The sequence below is a fragment of the Oryctolagus cuniculus genome, chromosome 4 (genome assembly GCF_051225735.1).
Source record: "Oryctolagus cuniculus isolate XC-2025 breed Fujian yellow rabbit chromosome 4, ASM5122573v1, whole genome shotgun sequence".
Classification (NCBI taxonomy): domain Eukaryota; kingdom Metazoa; phylum Chordata; class Mammalia; order Lagomorpha; family Leporidae; genus Oryctolagus; species Oryctolagus cuniculus.
The window spans coordinates 51,194,391-51,212,796 of NC_142870.1; the positions used below are offsets into that span (position 1 = coordinate 51,194,391).

An 18,406-nucleotide genomic window follows, 5' to 3' on the forward strand; every position below is an offset into this window, starting at 1 on the left:
AAAGTAAAGAAGAATGGAATTAGGTTATGTTGCTGCAAAATATATGAAATTCATGCATAGGTTTTTTCATAATATGCATTTTTTTGTGAACCTTTTGAAGTCAGAGTAACTGTGTTTTGCTGATTTGTGTCCTTGCCTCTCCTGCTCCGAATACATAGAATTCTTTTCCCCATAATAATGTGAAATCTTGGCTCTATAGGTGCTTCAGTATTTCCCTGTACTCAAAATTTACTCTTCTAGAGCACTAAATGTTATCAAAATTTATAAATGCATCCTAGAAAGTAATAGGTCTGAAGCTTTTAAAATATTTTGTTTTCTGGTGTTTTTGCTATATCTAGTCTCTAACAAAAGTAACTTTGCTGGAACTTTTGAAATTTATATGGGAACCCAACCAAATAGGAGCCATGAAAAGTTATCATTTTTGATACTGCAAGATGAAAGTTTCAAAACAGTAGGATCCTTTATTTAACTTAGAGGATTCTGTAGCCACTTCTATAGCTCTTCCTAAATGCCATTTCATGTTCCTTTTGTTAGCCATCCTTCCACCATTGGCCATATGCATTGACTAGTTTCTGTATCATGTGTATCACCTGATTTATTTTATTCTGGGTAGATGATCCCTCTTGTTCAGCCCCCCCCCCATATTTGAAGTAGTCTTAATTGTATTCTTTCAGACTAGTTTCACAAAATATATCCCTAATGAGGTCCCATTGAAATTTATTGTGCTTAAGTTGTTGAAGATCCTGAATCATTATAATTTTCTTTCAGTATTTTCTCCACACATGCACCCCGTATTATCAGTATTTCAAGATTATTATTGTGTCTTTGCCAGTGCTTTAACTCTTCTCTAGTAATTTCCTTTGCCACAATCTGATACAAAAGCACATCGTTATTTTATTATTTATTGCTGTTGGATCACTGCATTGATAATCACAGAGCTTTAGTGACTCCCTCTCTAATGCACTCTATTGTGTGCAGCTACTAAAGTTATGCTTTTTTTGCTAGTGTGTTTTCAGTTACCCATTTTTGTTCACATTCTGACCCATTTACTAACTACAGAGTTTATATAGTTAGCCAAAATTCTTCACCAATTATTTCATTTTGCTATTCCATTCAATTATTCATTTAAAAGACACTTTATAGAAAGCTTTTATTTAATAAATATAAATTTCATATGTACAACTTTTGGATTGTAGCGGTTCTCCCTGTACCCACCCTCACACCTCCAAACCATCCTGCCTCCTACTCCCTCCTCCATCCCATTCTTCATTAAGATTCATTTTTAGTTATCTTTATACACAGAAAATAACTCTATACTAAGTAATCATTTCAACAGTTTGCACCCACACAGACACACTAAGTATAAAGTACTATTTGAAGACTAGTTTTACCATTAATTCTCATAGTACAACTCATTAGGAGAGAGGTCCTACATGGGGAGCAAGTGCACAGTGACTACTGTTGTTGATTTAACAACTGACACTCTTATTTATGACGTCAGTGATCACCTGAGGCTCTTGCTGTTAGAGTCTGAAAAAGCCCACCGCCCGAGGAACGACTTCAAGAGACTTTTCTCTCATGCAACCAGCAAAGGGTTAAAGATTTATTGATTATCCAGCATGCTGGGGCTGTCTGATCATACATGAACAGAGCAGCCCCGAATAACCAAAGGTTAGGGTTTATAAAGGCAAAAATTGCAAAACCGGGAAGGGGGGAATACATGGTTGCTATGCACAGTTGCTATACACAGTTGCTAAAATCAAAAGAGAGTACATAAAATCAAAAGAGAGTATATGGTTACTGGGGTCAACATAACCTAAAACCTAAGTGAAATTAATATTTATCATAATCTTGACAATACCAGTTACAATATTACAATTAGCAATTAGGACTTGATTTAATGTAAGACACAGACAAATCACATCTTTATTATTAGCCCAGGTAACCCAGGTGCAACCTTTCTACTTTTAGGCTTGAGCAATCATGCTAGGGGGTTTTTGTACATTGCCAAGTGTGATGTAGTGCACTGCTATTGTCCGACTATTTGAGATCATAGTTTCAGACCAGAGTCTCACGGTGGGGGGGTGCTTTCTCAGAATGGAGTCTCAAGTGCTCCAAAATGGAGTCCCTACTGTCAAGGTGCTACTTCACTCTGTCTTATTTTTACAGCTGTACCAGGAAGGTTTAAACCTGTAAGCTTAAGCTTAACTTTTTACACCCGCACATATACAATTTTAACTCTTCATTGCCATGAGCTGCCAAGACTATAGAATCTTCTTGAGTTCACAAACTCCCAAAATTATTTAGACAGTGCCATAATCAAAGTGGAAGTTCTCTCCTCCCTTCAGAGAAATGTACCTCCTTCTTTGATGGCCCCTTCTTTGCACCAGGATCTCACTCAAAGTGATCTTTCATGTAGGTCATTTTTTGCTACATTGTCTTTGGTTTCCATGCCTGAAATGCTCTTATGGGCTTTTCAGCCAGATCCGAATGGATTAAGGACTGCTTCTGAGGCCAGAGTGCTGGTTAGGGCATTTGTCATTCTATGAGTCTGCTGTGTGGCCTGCTTCCTATGTTGGATCATTCTCTCCTTTTAAATTCTATTATTATTAGCACACACTTGGTTTTATTTATGTGATCCCTTTGATACTTATTCCTATCTTTATGATCAGTTATGAACTTAAACTGATTGCTTTAACTAGTAAGATGGCATTGGTACCTGCCAATTTAATGGGATTTGGAGTCCCATGGCAAATTTTTAGCTTTACCCTGAGGGGTAAGTCCGAGGGAACATATGCCGAAATGTACATATCCTCCCTCTCTTATTCCCACTCTTATTTTTAAAAGGGATCAATTTTCAATTGGATTTAAATACCTAAGAATAATTCTGTGTTAAGTAAAGAGTTCAACCGATGCTGTTAAGTAGAAAAAGAAAATACTAAAAAGAATAAAATAGTAAACTGTTGCTTGAGAGGACAAGGGGTGATCATGTCATTGCTTCTCATAGTGTCAGTTTCACTTCTACAGCTTTGCTTTTCAGTGCTTAATTGTCACATATCAGGGAGAACATATGATGTTTGTCCCTTTGGGACTGGCTTATTTCACTCAGCATGATGTTTTCCGTATTCTTCCATTTTGTTGCAATGACAAGATTGCATTTTTTTAACCGATGTGTAGTATTCCATAGAGTACATATCCCATAATTTCTTTATCCATTCTTCTGTTGATGGGCATTTAGGTTGATTCCATGTCTTAGTTATTGTGAATTGAGCTGCAATAAACATGGAGGTGCAGATAGCTCTTTTATTTGCCAATTTAATTTCCCTTGGGTAGATTCCAAGGTGTGGGATGGCTGGGTTGTACAGTAGGGCTATGTTCAGATTTCTGAGGTATCTCCAAACTTTCTTCTATAGTGATTTTACCAGTTTGCATTCCTACCGACAATGGATTATTGTGCCTTTTTCCCCACATCCTCAACACCATTGGTTGGTTGTTGATTTCTGTATGAAAGCCATCCTTACAGGGTTGAGGTGAAACCTCATTGTGGATTTGATTTGCATTTCCCTGACGACTAGTGATCCTGAACATTTTTTCATGTCTGTTGGCCATTTGGATTTCCTCTTTTGAAAAATGACTTTTTAAGTCCTTGGCCCATCTAAAAGACACATTTTAAAGAGGAGTTTTAGGTTCATAGCAAAATTGAGAAGCTATTCATTTTAAAAATCTTTATTTTAAAAATATCATTTTTTATTTATTTAATAGGCAGAGACAGGGAGACAGAGCTGGAATGAGAGAGTATGTCCATTGGTTCACTCCCCAGATATTAGGGGCTAGGCCAGGCTGTATCCAGGAGCCAGGCACTCTATCCAGGTCTCCCACTTGAGTGGCAGAGACTCAATTGTTCATGTCATTATCTGCCTCCCAGGTGCATTTGCATAAAACTGAATTGGGGCCAGCGCCATGGCTCACTAGGCTAATCCTCCGCCTTGCGGCGCCGGCACACCGGGTTCTAGTCCCGGTCCGGGCTCCGGATTCTGTCCCGGTTGCCCCTCTTCCAGGCCAGCTCTCTGCTGTGGCCAGGGAGTGCAGTGGAGGATGGCCCAAGTGCTTGGGCCCTGCACCCCATGGGAGACCAGGAGAAGCACCTGGCTCCTGCCATCGGATCAGCATGGTGCGCCGGCGGCAGCACGCTGGCCACGGTGGCCATTGGAGGGTGAACCAACAGCAAAGGAAGACCTTTCTCTCTGTCTCTCTCTCTCTCACTGTCCACTCTGCCTGTCAAAAAAAATTAAAAAAAAAAAACTGAATTGGAAGGTAGAGGCAGGACTCAATCCCAGCACTCAGAAAAAAATACATGGGATTCCCAAGGGGCAGTTTAACCTGCTGTGTGAAACCCTAGCCCTTTTTTTTTTTTTTTTTTTTTTTTTAACAGGCAGAGTGGATAGTGAGAGAGAGAGAGAAAGGTCTTCCTTTTTGCTGTTGGTTCACCCTCCAATGGCCGCCGTGGCCAGCGCATCGCGCTGATCTGAAGCCAGGAGCCAGGTGCTTCTCCTGGTCTCCCATGGGGTGCAGGGCCCAAGCACTTGGGCCATCCTCCACTGCACTCCCTGGCCACAGCAGAGAGCTGGCCTGGAAGAGGGGCAACCGGGACAGAATCCAGTGCCCCGGGACTAGAACCCGGTGTGCCGGCGCCGCAAGGCGGAGGATTAGCCTATTGAGCCGCGACGTCGGCCAAACCCTAGCCCTTGTTACTAATTTTTTCAACCATAATGGCTAAGAGTCTGTGATTAGAACAGTACAGTTCTGGCCTTCAAGGAATTTAGTCTTTGGAAAAATAGTTGTCCAGAATGACTATATCATGATATAATGAGATAATTACTCTTAGAGGAGCATGTACAAATTTCAATCAAGTGTAATAATAATCTGTATAATAATGGCATATAAGAGCCTCTGTATTTGGGGGGTATAAATTAGGAAGGTTAAAAAAATATGTCTCAGGCTATGCCACAAATGATGAATGGGATTCTTTTTGTAGGATTGGTATGTTTAGAGAATTTCAAGTACAAAGGAATAGTGTGGGTGAAACTGGGAAAAGGTGAGAGGACAAAGCAAATTTGAAGATTGCCAGTGTATAAGAGTAATGTATGGTGGGGGTGGAGGGTCACATGATAGAAAACAAGAGGCGGAAATGGAATAGGTAAGTGGCACCAAACCAGGAAGTATCATGAATGAAATGCTAAGGAGTTCAGAGTGTAGTTGGCCCTCTGTATCCACAGGTTCTTCATCTTCAGATTCAATTTACTGTGGATCTAAAATATTTACAAGAAACAGCATGTCTATACTAAATATGTACCCCATTTTTTCCTTTGCATTATTCTTCCCAAAATACAGTATTTACACAGCAATTCCATTGTGTTAGGTATTTACACAGCTTTTTGATTGGGTTAGGTATTTTGCAGCTTGTTAAGACCTACAACACCAGCATCCCATATTAGTATCAGTGTGAGTCCTGGTTGCTTCATTTCAAACCAGCTCCCTGCCAATGTACCTGGAAAAGCCTCAGAAGATGGCCTGAGTGCTTAGGCCCTTTCCACATATGCGGGAGACCTGAATGGAGTTACAGCCTCCAGGCTTTGGCCTGGCTTCCTGGTCAACGTGGCCATTTGTGGACTGAACCACCAAATGAAGATCTATCTCTCTATTTGTCTCTGTTACCCTGCATTTCAAATAAATAAAGAAATCTTTTTTAAAGAATAAGTAATAATCTGGAGATGATTTTAAGTATGTGAGTGGTTGTGCTTGGGTTACAGGCAAATAATATACCATTTTATATAAAAGAATGAACACCTGTGATTTTGGATCCATGGGTGACCTGGAATCAATCCCCACTGGTTTTCTAAAGACCACTGCACATCTTGTAAGGCAATAGTTTCTAAACCATGTTCCCTTGGGTATTTTGCTATAAAATGTTAATGCACATACAGTATAAAAGAGGTCTTAGTGTCAAAAATTAGGGAAATACTGAGTTAAAAATAATTAATGTATCCTTTCATAGTTTCTCCATTATTACATACTTCACATTATGTTTCTAAAAGGTATATCGAGAATAGCTCAATTCTAATAATGACAACCTTTTTAGAGGCTTTCCATAAGTCTGAATTTTTAATTAGATTCATAGCACTGCTCAAAATATGTAATTATATAATTAAACATTTTATTTTATACCTGTGCATTTTCTCTTTTTCATATTTCCTCTTTATTTCATTTTCACACCATGAAGGCAGAATCTAAGGGTTTATGTTTATCTTGATTCAAGTTTATACTCAGACCTGGTAGAAAATGTGTATATGCAACATGTTCATATTTTAACAAGAACTTTGGGAGATTTTATAAATGATGAGAGGGACTATAGCAAGTTTTGAACAGAGATGGAAGAAATATTTTTCTCTCAGGCAGATTACTAAAGCTGCCTTGATTTAATTAGAGGAACAAGTCTAAGAAACCCTAGCCCAGATGAGAGACAGAATAGGTAGGGGCTAGAAAAACAGTTTTGAATATGATTTAGAAAGCTCAGTGTATTGTTTCTCTATTGCTGCTGTAGCTAAAAAACAAACAAACAAAAACTCTACAATTTTATTACAATTGTGTAAAAGTCTGCAATTGGTTTCCTTAGACTAAAATCAGTGTTAGTGTGACGCTTCCTTGCCAGGGGCTTCATAGAACCCATTTCCTTGCCCGTTCTAGCTAATAGAGGCTGCCCACATTCCTGGTCTCCTGTCTCCAAGTCAGCAGTGTTACATGTCTGTCTTTTCTCTGGAGTAACATCTTGCTATGATACTCAAGCTCTTCTACTGTAAACGATTCTTGATATTACTACATTGCGCCCATCTAGATAACAAAGGATAATCTTATTATAATGATCTCAGCTGACCTAAGAGCAAGAGGGTTGAGGAGAAGGCCCTTTCTCAGAGGATCTTGCTCTTGAGCACAAAGATTTGAAGGATTTGCTAAAATCAGCACAGAAGAAAAACTCGTTTTCTAATCTGTGACTGTTTGGCATGAATTATTCTTTTTTGTATTTGTTTTTTTCAAATAAACAATGTGTATTGAAGTTCTAGATTCCAGTTTGACCATCTTCAAATCTTCCTTTTTTGTATGAACATATTGTGAATGTGATTTCTGTCTTAAGAGGCTGGGGCACAAAGACTTTTATATTTCCCTTGGAAGTAAGAGGGCTTATTAATTTATTTTAAGTATTTTTAAAAGATTTATTTATTTGAAAGAGTTGCAGAGAGGGGAGAGGAGACAGAGAAATCTTCCCATCCACTGGTTCACTCCTACAATGACCCAAATGACCAAGGAAAGCCAGGAGCCAGGAGCTTCTTCAGGGGCTTCCATGTGGGTGCAGGGGTCCAAATACATGGGCCATCTGCTACTGCTTTCCCAGGCATATTAGCAGGGATCTGGATTAGAAGTGAGCAGCCAGGACTCAAACTCATAAGGGATGCAGATAGTGTAGGTGGAGGTTTACCCACTATATGACAACACAGGCCCCAAGATGGCTTATTTATTTTGAATAAATAATGATATTTTGGGGCCAGAGCTGTGGCATAGTGAGTAAAGCTGCCACCTGCAGTGCTAGCATCCCGTATGGGCACTGGTTCTAGTCCCAGCTGCTCCACTTCTGATACAGCTCTCTGCTGTGGCCTGGGAAGACAGTAGAGGATGACTCAGGTCTTTGGGTCCTTGCACCCATGTGGGAGACCCTGAAGAAGCTCCTGGCTTCAGATCAGCCCAGCTACTGCCATTGTAGCCATTTGTGGAGTGAAGCAGCAGATAGAAGACCTCTCTCTCTGTCTCTGCCTCTTTTTCTCTGTAACTCTTTCAAAATAAATAAATCTTTAAAAAATGATGTTTTTTAAAATCAAGGATGGTATTATGGTTTGAATGTGTTCCCTTCAAAATTCAGGTGTTGCCAGTGTGATAGTATGAAGAGACAGCACTTTTAAGTGGTGATTCGTTAGCTATGCAGGCTCCTCATAAGTGAATGAAGTTGGGCACCCTTTTGAAGGGGCTGAATTGAGTGAATTGGTTTTTTCTTGCCATTCTACTCTCTGTCATATGAAGATGTAGGAAGAAGGCCATCACCAGATACCACTTGGTCTTAAACTTCCTAGCTTTCAGATAGTTTGAAATCAATGTATATTCTTTATAAATTACCAAATCTCTGATACTGTGTTTTAGTACCACAAAGTAGAATAAGGCAGATGGGATGCAGGTTCATATTTTGAGTGCTTATGAAATGATGTGTGCTAGTAACTGAAGTAGGGGAATAAAAAGGTGGTGAGAAACAGTGAGTTCAGATGTGAACATGTTAACTTTGAGTCTGAAACATAACATGTGTTCTGATTTGAAACTGTATTAAACCAACACATAGAGTTAGGATTTTACTTTAAGAATCCTCATTGGAAAATAAATGCATATAACTTGGTAATTGGAGCCAGTCTACAGGTAGAATAAATTTTCTTTAAAAAAAAAAGCATAACTTCAATTTTTCCTTATAAAAGATAGACTTTAGGAGCTATAGTATGTCTTTGGATAATATTTGAAATGCCACAATTTTAGTTTGAAATAGGTATATTTGAAAAACAATTTAAATAGGAAACTTTTCCTGTGTTTCTTCTGCATTTTGCAAAATGGGAAGTTTTAAATGGGGGGTATAAAATTCTTTATTCCTTGAATATAAATATTTTTTGTGTACTCAGACTTTTATTTGTAAAGGTATCTTCTTTGGAATTAAAAATGGGTATATTCATTTAAAATTATCTTAAAATACACATCTTAAAAATCTGTAAAATGTTATTGTCCTTCTTTTAGAACTACTGTTTTTTAAAAAATTTATTCATTTGAAAGGCAGAGTTATAGAGATAGAGGCAGAGAGAGAGAAAGAAAGAGGGAGAGGTCGTCACCTGCTGGTTCACTTCCCAAATGGTTGCAATGGCCAGAGCTGCGCCGATCTGAAGCCAGAAGCTTGGAGCTTCTCGGTCTCCCACGTGGGTGCAGGGACCCAAAGATTTGGGCCATCCTCCACTGCTTTCCCAGGCCATAGCAGGGAGCTGGATTAGAAGTGGATCAGCCAAGACTCGAACTGGAATCCATATGGGATGCTGGCACTGCAGGCCATTGCTTTACCTGCTACATCATAGCACTGGCCTAGTGTTACCAATTTTTAAAATATATTTTCACAAAATAATTTTAAGAAACATGTGAAGGGTGAAGAGGCTGAATTATTTCAGTCTCCAGTGCTTTTGGTCCAGTCCAGTCCAGCCAAGTAGGCAAAGGTTTGTAAGAGAAATTATATTTTATAACTCAAAGTCAAAATGACCAAAAAAAGCCTGGGATCATTCAAGATTAAAAAAAAAAAAACAGAAAAAACAACTTGTATTCAAAATGTAAGACATCTGTGCCTACTAAAAGAAATATATGTCAATATAAAAATAACACTTATTCAAGGCTTATCATTTTCCAGGCAGTGGCTAGAAGCTTTAAAACCATGATTTCTAACTTTGAAAATGATTCTTAAGTAAATCGTTAAAGTTGTTTTAGTTTTTCTTTTTTAAACAAAAGAAAATGAAGCATGTTAAACTTGAATGACTCTTCCAAGGCCATATAGGTGATAGGCGGCAGAACTGGTTCGAATCCAAGTTTTGCTTTACACCTCACAGCATTTACTATATAGAAAAATATCTGCATAAACTGTTCTTATTATCTTGGTCAAATTCCATTTGAGAAATTCCCTATGAGGCCTACTACTCTGATATGGCAATATCTTTCTTGATATTAATAAATAACAGAAAACCCGCTATGTTCTTATGAGTTTAGAAGACAAAGTGTTATCATAGATAACAGTAACAAGCTATTTTTGTCCTCAGTTCCGACAATGTAGAACCTGTAACTCAAAACAAGAAGCCCTCCAATTCAAATATGTAAAGAGGTACTCGAGTCACAAATACAAAGATCTGAAACCTCATTTTTGAGCCACTGTGTACATTAAGAGTCCAGCTGCCATTTGTCAGTGATGCCGTATTAAACTAAGAATTCCCTGACGAGGTCACAGTGCTGACAAAATTCAGTATGACGGTAGACCACACACAAAGGAAACAAAGCTAGGCCCTTCCACGGAGCCATCTGTCCTTGCAATGACTTTTTAAGTTAATGTTTCTTCATGCAGCACATATTCCCCAATGTCTGCTTGGTGAAATACCACAATGGCCGTGGGTCCACTTTCCTGCAGTCTTGTGTATACATTGCTGCCATCCCAAAACCTTTGGCAAACAGTGCCAGGTAATTCAGTGCCATGATGTGCAACTGGAACTTGTGGGTCTTGGTGAACTTCCTGAAGCAGGTCCCCAGTGACACCAGCTTGTCCCCAGAGATACTGGCTGCCAGTTCAGGATCTTTTCACTCACGTAGTACCTGCAGTCATTGTGTAGCCTGAAACATTAGGTGCTGTAGGGTCAGTCGATGAGCAGCTGCAGGTTCTCCCCGATGTATTTGGCGATCTTGTCAAACATGACCCTGGTCTGCTCTTCAGTCAAAGGCTGCATTTTTCCACCGGGCTGTAGCCCCAGTTCTTCGTGCTGCAGTAACCGGAAACGGAAGTCCTAGAGGACTTTTCTAAAAGTAAAACAAGGTCATTCCTTTCCAGTAATTTAGCATTCTCCGAGAAACCTTTGGTTTATAATTTAGTGTTTTGAATAAATTTACCTTCGGGGAAGGGGATTCCCTAAAGAGACAAATTATCAGTGAATAAATCATCCTTCTCATTTATAAATTAGTCTCCTGTATGCCTGATTAGCATGAACATGTCTCCTAAAATATGGTCACTCCTATTTGGAAGAGTTGAAATTAAACTTCTCTGCTATGTAAGCCAAGGACAAAATTTGGTTCCTAATGACTTCACCATAAGAGTGTCTCAGCGTTATACATTTCTTACCATAGTCCATGTCTTGGGTAATCATAAGTTAAGAAAACTAATCAATGTTTATAAAATCCTGCATCTTCTTTCTTATGTTTAATTATACTGGTAAAAACCTAAGTTGAATGAAGCATTCTCCTTTTGCCTAAATGTTAAAATGCCATTATCATTTCTATCACATTTACTTTATTGCACAGGATCCCAGCAATAAACAACTTGACAACAGTACTTAATGACTTACTTTCCCTACAGGGTAAGGATAATAACATGTTACTTTTTAAATTTTTCATGCCAATAGTAAAGTTTCAGTCTGTCATTCTCTTTTATATACTGAAGACATGCTGCTCTTGGCATGGGTCACATTTGTAAATGTTTCATTTATGAAACATTGCTTTTCCTGACTCCCCTTCAGTACAGAAATATGCTGGAAAAGATCAGCTGTCTTGCAGTCCATGTGTCTCTAAGTCTGGCATCACATTCACTCTGACACTTCCTCAGTACTTTCCAGTGGGAAGTTGCTGGATATAATTCTTATGACTTTTTATCAAATAATAGTGTTTAAATTTTAATTTGTAAATAATATGGCAGTTGGTTGATGTACTAGTTCATGTAAGTCTTCACATTTTCCTGCACATTTCTGTAGTTATAGACTATTCTGTTCTACAGGCAACATTACTTACAAACTGCTTGGTTCAATTCAGTGTGGTCATTCAGAAGACAACATACCTTCTTTGGGCAAAGATGTTGAAATTATGCTAAGAGTTAGAAAATTACATTATGATTTAAAGTATTCTTCTGTATGTGTATTATTGTATGAATAGCTTTTCAGGATTCATGACCTGATAACCATGCTTTGTGAGCAGTTGACTGTGAAATCTAAGTGTACATCAATAGATTTTACTTAGTTGCTTTAGAGAAGAATCTTCAGAATTGCTACTTTGGATTCACCTTTTGTAGAGATGTAAGAGGCTGGGAATCTGGACAATATTTCTGAAATAATTGAACAGAGAGAATGGGGGATGCACGAAAAGAAAAAGTATTGTCCTTATATCTCTCGTGGAGAATGCTTAAGTGTTCATCTAACAAGAGAAACTCAGTGGGTAGAGGTAGTCATGACCCCTGACACAAGTAAACTTTTTGAAAGGATTTATTTACTTATTTGAATGGCAGGATGGGAGGAGGGAGATAGGGAGATAGACAGGTAAGGAGAGGGAGGGAGAGGGAGAGGGAGAGGGAGAGGGAGAGAGAGAGAGAGAGAGAGAGATGAATTAATGAGAATATGTATCTTCCATTTGCTGGTTCACTTCCCAAATGCCTGTTAACAGGGATGCTGAGCCAGGCAGAAGCCAAGATATTAGAACTCCGTCTAGATTTCCCACATGGGAGAGAGGGACCCACCTACTTGGGCTATCATCCGTTGTCTTCCAAGTCACATTAGCAATAAGCTGGATCAGAAGCGGGGGATCTGGAACTCGAACCAGCACTCCAACATGGGGTGTGGGCATCTGAAGAAGCAGCTTAATCCTCTGTGCCAAAATGCCTGCCCCACTATCTGTTATTCTTAGTTTTATATATTAAAATATGCTACCATAGTGGGTTGGCTGAGCATATCATAGTTTTTTGAGAGCCAGGTTATGCTTAGTTAATTAAGCCAGTCCCAAAGGGACAAATATCATATGTTCTCCCTGATCAGTGACAACTAACCAAGCACCAAAAAGAAAACCTGTTGAAGTGAAATGGACACTATGAGAAACAGTGACTTGATCAGCCCTTGTCCTGACTGTTGATGTATGATTTAATACTTTATCCCTTTTAGTACTTTTTTTTGTTCTGCTTAATACTATTAGTTGAACTCTGTAATTAACACACAATTATTCTTAGGTGTTTAAATTTAACTGAAAAGTGATCCCTGTTAAATATAAGAGTGGGAATAAGAGAAGGAGGAGATATACAATTTGAGACATGCTCAACAGGTTATGGTGGGTTCTAAGCCTTAAGAGAATGACTTGGTTTAGGGCAGAGCAACTCTGAAGAATGATAGACTGTAAAAATTGGGAATTGGCCAAGAGTATGTATGCATCCAATACTACAGGGAAGTATGGAACCCAGGAGGCAGATTTGGGAAAATAAAATCTAAACAGAGCATAATTTCTCGGGGCATAATAGAAGTTGGAATTTTAAGAATTCTCTTTGAATATATTTACTTGAAAATCATTCATTTGTAGCGATTTTTAGATATGCTGTAAAACAACTCAAAGTTACTATTTCCAATTCAAATTTTAACATGGATAAATAAATAAATAATGCAAAAGGAATAAAGGGAAATTAGTATTCATAAGCACATTTGTGTGATATTTTAGTTAAATTACTTCTCCATATAATGAATGATTTCAGTAGGGCAGCAAATAATATGGTATAATTTGAATGCTTTGCACAAAGACAAGAATAAATGCATAAGTTTCGAACTGTGAATGAGCTTCCTGATGGCATTTGATGCTGAATGCTTTGGGACCAGGTTGGAACATGGAGGAGGACTCCAAAATGTACAAAAGATTTATGCCTTCTAACAACCCATTCTGTGCTCAAAACAAAGAACTACTTTGATTTTATTTTTACTATGGAACAGTTTGCTCATTAACTATTTCTCAGAGAGGTCACAAACTTAGTACAGTGGCCATGTAAATTTCATCTGGTGCTTGCCTTCCATGTTTTAAGTAGTTGGTTTAGAATATTTTCCCCAAGATCTAAGCATCTTGCTCATGCTCCTTTTCATTGACCTTATTGATTTCATTAATTTTATTCAGCGTGCGTGCACACACACACACACACACACTCACACACACCCCACTTGTAAGTGAGCAACTCATGTTCTGTTGCTTTTTAAAATTTATGTTTGTGAGACGAGGAAACAGGTCAAACTCCCCATCTACTGCTTTATTCTCCAAATGCCTGCATTTGCCTAGGCCAAAAATAAGAGGTGGGAACTAAATCCAAGTCTCACACATGGGTTATAGGAACCCAATCACTTGAGGTATCATGTTGTCTCTTAGGGCCTGCATTACTAGGAAGTTGGAGTCAGGTTAGGATGTACACATCATAACTGGCATGTTAACCACTAGGTTAAATGCTTATCCCAGAACTAACTTTTATTTAAAGAATATTGATAATTGTGATATATTAATTTAGCCATGATTTCAGTGTATAAACTCTTTCAAAGTTATTTAGTCTGTATTTCAAAATTATGACAACATAGCTAAGATTTTTTTAACTTGGCAATTTCTTCTTCTAATGACTGAAGCTTAGATTAGAAAAATGTTTGCTTCTGATAATGTTTAATTCATGTGAAATCTCCCTATTTAAAAGACTCTCTTTCCCTGACAAATTTAGCAGACATGCCTTATATTTGGGATTATTTTGGAGACTATTTTACAGGTAGAGAATTATTACTTTGATTCCTGATGACTTACTGGGATGCATTTCTGCAATTTAACCAGTCCTTGGCACTTCCATAGACACTGAGATAAGTGGTCCAATTACTGACAATTTTGATGGTGATGTTGATGATGTGATATTGAATGTCTGCCCCTTTAGAATAGCAATTTAATTCTACATAGTCTGCTAAATAGCTGTACCATTTCCCTGCCTGCACCTTCTAAATAAGGGCATTTTAATCTGTTTTGCTATTTGCATGTTTGAATATACTTTGACATGTGAGTTGACACAAAAATCCTCCTTGTGCTAGTGATAAAATGACAACCAATATTCCTTGAAGGTAGACATTGTATTTTATAGTCTGTCTAATCCTACAGTGCCTAATATAAAGTTTTTAATATAGCAGAGACCCAGTAACTGTTGAAATAACATCAAATATATAAGGTAAATTAAGTAACATTTTTATCTCCATATGTCTGAGCGAGGGAAGTTATATTTTTTCTGTTATTTCTCTGTATATGTAATAGAGGAGAATAAAAAACTTATAAAATTTTTTCTTCTATTTTCAAAGAAAAAAAGACTGAATTTTACTCAAATATTTTTTCCTACATTCAAGTAAGTTATTTTTCCTTCTGAATAGAAAGCACTATTGCTTTTTTTTTTTTTTTTGAAGTGAAGATTCCAGTAGTAGTATTTTTAGACCCATGTCAATACATAACCAAGGTGTTGCATTGAACTGGACATTATATTGTTGATAAGACTTTGAATTCAGTTGTCATAGGCTCTTTTTTTATAGCTATAGCTACAAAAACAATGATTAAGTGTATTTTTTGGCCTTCAGTTTCATAATATTCTTCCAACCAAAAAAATGAGAAGTGTCTAAAAACTGACTAGTGGGGAATGTAAGTACAAAAATAGCTAGAAAGATAGGAAGCGTCTTTGATGATGTAGAAGTAATGGAAAGGGGTAGGGAGTTGATTCAATGATTTGGGCTAAATAGGGCACTCTGTGTGAAAAATCAGAAACTCACAATGTTTATTAAAGATATTACAAGTGTGGAAATCTAAGACCAGAGTCAAATACTGCTTTATGTCTATCTAAACTCAGTACAATCCAAACAGTTTTAAAGAATCCAGGTCAACATGGAGATCCTTATTTATTTGTTGGTCAGATGCTAAAGATGTAAATGGAAGAATTATGTTTTCTTAATAATTAATAAAATGCTAAATTTGCTTTTATTATTTTTTAACTTTCAAGGTGACAACTTGATGGGAAAGCACAGAGTCTGAGGTGACTTCTTAATAAGTCTTAATGACTTTGCTCAGAAGCTCAGGAGTGAACCTATAGTTTTATATTCTTGTGATAGATCAGATCCACGTTTGGGTTCTGCTTTGGCCTCTATAGTAAGCCCTGATAATGGCAGGTTTTAGAAAGGACTGTAAAGCAGAAGCAAAAAAAAAGCTGTGTCAAGCTGGATAAAAAGCTAGAAATTCTTGGATAGAGTGAAATGGGGAAGTGCTAGTTATATTTTAATCAATTATTAATCATTCATGTTTGGATAATATTCAGTAGCAGTTTTTGCTCTATAATGTAACTTTTCTATTAAATCATAGCAAACTTGTTCATTTGAATTATCTTCAAAGTAGGTTCATTAAGTGGAATATTAAATAGTTCGAATTTTTTGCCTCTTCTTCTTAATGTAATAGTTAAGGAAAATCACTTTTTTATAACTTGTTTTTCTATGAGAGCTTACAAAGAGTGATGTTTTCCAGACAGTACTGAGACATGTTTTTTGAAATAGATCATTTGCTGCTAGAGTAGAAAACTGAAGGATATGAGTTCAAAAATTCTAGATTTGAGTTTATTCTCTAATTTGAGAAAGTTACTGAACTTCATATGTTTATATTATTTCTAATTAGGATCACCAAACATTCTGGCATAGTTCAATTAATCAATAAGATAACATATATTAAAAAAAGAAAACAAGCAACAACAGCAATAAGAACAACCACACAAAATTCTGTAGGCACACCTAATAAACAAGTATTGATCTTAGTTTCTAGATAAAAGTAGTTTCATTGTTTTTAAGAAGGGTTGATCCTTTTGGAAGATGTTGCCTTACAAATAATACTGTTGCAGAGAGAGACATGGCAGAGGTAAACACTAATAATCCTATAATTATTTAAAGCAATTTTTGTTAGATTTTTTTGGAATTAAATATTGATTGCAATTCTGTGTCATGGTAGATACGCATAGTGGTATACTGATTTAGAAGTCAAAAATTTTGCTTTTTAGCCAATCAGAAAAATACAATTTTGTCAAAAGTGAATTGACTTGATTACCTGAATGTCAGTTTAAAACAACTAAATAGTACCACACTCAAATAGAATAATTTCTAAAATTTAACGTGTGAAAGTGCATGTTTGTTTATATGACTATAGCTTGAGATATTCTCTAGCTCTATGTGGTCATGATGTGGCAAGTATTTCCTTTGTTTTCTTGTTTTTTTTAGAGTTATAGAGATGATACATTGTGTCACAGTTAATGGCTCATAGTACTATCATAAGCCTTTACGGCTTTGTTGTTTCTAAGTAACTTATGAACTGATTTTGCTGTGCTTTAAAGGCTCTTAAGTGGAATGGTTCAAGTTAAACAAATGTTTGCTTTGTTTTGCATGAAGTGTGTTAGAGAAAGTTTGTAGACCTGTGTATACGATTGTGTGAACTTTCAAAAATAGTGAAAAATGTTAGGCTTAATTCTCTTGCATTTTTTGAACTTTTTAAAAGATTGATTTATTTACTTGAAAGGCAGTCACAGAGAAGAGAGAGAGAGGGAGAGGGAGAGGGAGATAATGAGGGAGAGGAAGAGAGAGAGAGAGAGAGATCTTCCATCCTGGTTGACTACCCAACTGGGGCTGCACCAGCTGAAACCAAGAGCCAGCAGCTCCAGCCACTTCTCCCATGTGAGTGGCAGAAACTCAAGTACTTCATTCATCTTTCACTGCTTTCCTAGGCACATTAGCAGGGAGCTGGATTGGAAGTGCAGGAGCCAGAACTTGAACCAACAATTTGATAAAGGATTGAGGCTTCCCAAGTGGTGATTTAACATGCTGTACCACAATGCCCAACCCTATCTTGAATTCTTAGAATAAAATTGTTCTGAAAGAATGAGGGGATGGAGTTGTTACGCACAGCAGATTAAGGCACCAATTAGGATGCTTGCACTCCTCTATAAGATCCCAGAAGGGCCCTAGTTCAAGTCCTTGCTAATCTGCTGTTGATCCAGCTTCTTTCTATTTTATTTTTATTTTTATTTTTTTGACAGGCAGAGGCAGCAGGTGGTAGCTCAAATACTTGGGTCTCAGCCATCCAATTCGGAGATCACATTTTACAGGGAGGTCTTGTTTTCAACCTGGCCCAGTGTTGGCTGTTGCAGGCATTTGGGGAGGGAACCTGCAGTCCATCTGTCTGTCTTTCAAATAAAAATAAAATTTTAAAGAAGAATAACTACATAGTTTGTTTACCTCTTTCTTGTTTAATTATTCAAAATAGTATATTTTGGTGCAAATATTTGAAATAAAATGCATTGTTTTCTCATATTTTCATTGAAATTTTTGAATAATGTTTATTATGAATAGATATACTAATTGTTTTAATACTAATATCTTTTAAATTTACTAAAAAGTATATAGGTGGGATACACAGCAGACTCATAGAATGTCAGATGTTCTAAACAACACTCTGGCCTCAGAATCAGCCCTTAAGGCATTCGGATCTGGCTGAAGAGCCCATGAGAGTATTTTAGGCATGGAAAGCCAAGACACTCTGGCAAAAAAAAAAAAAAAAAAAAAAAAAAAAAAAACCAACAACAACAACCACCACCACCACCAACCCTAAATCAAAGATCTCTGCAAGTGAGATCCCAGTGGAAAGAATGGGCCATCAAAGAAGGAGGTACCTTCCTCTGAAGGGAGGAATGAACCTCCACTTTGACTAT

General features: G+C 37.3%; 1 protein-coding gene and 1 pseudogene across 5 annotated transcripts in view; one reads left to right on the forward strand and one right to left on the reverse strand.

The window, feature by feature from the left end:
* EPHA6 (EPH receptor A6) overlaps nucleotides 1-18,406 on the forward strand; it is a 1,031,027-nt gene that overhangs the window by 50,873 nt on the left and 961,748 nt on the right. The gene's annotated exons all lie outside the window — the stretch shown is intronic.
* Nucleotides 10,208-10,607, reverse strand: LOC100342467 (60S ribosome subunit biogenesis protein NIP7 homolog pseudogene; annotated as a pseudogene).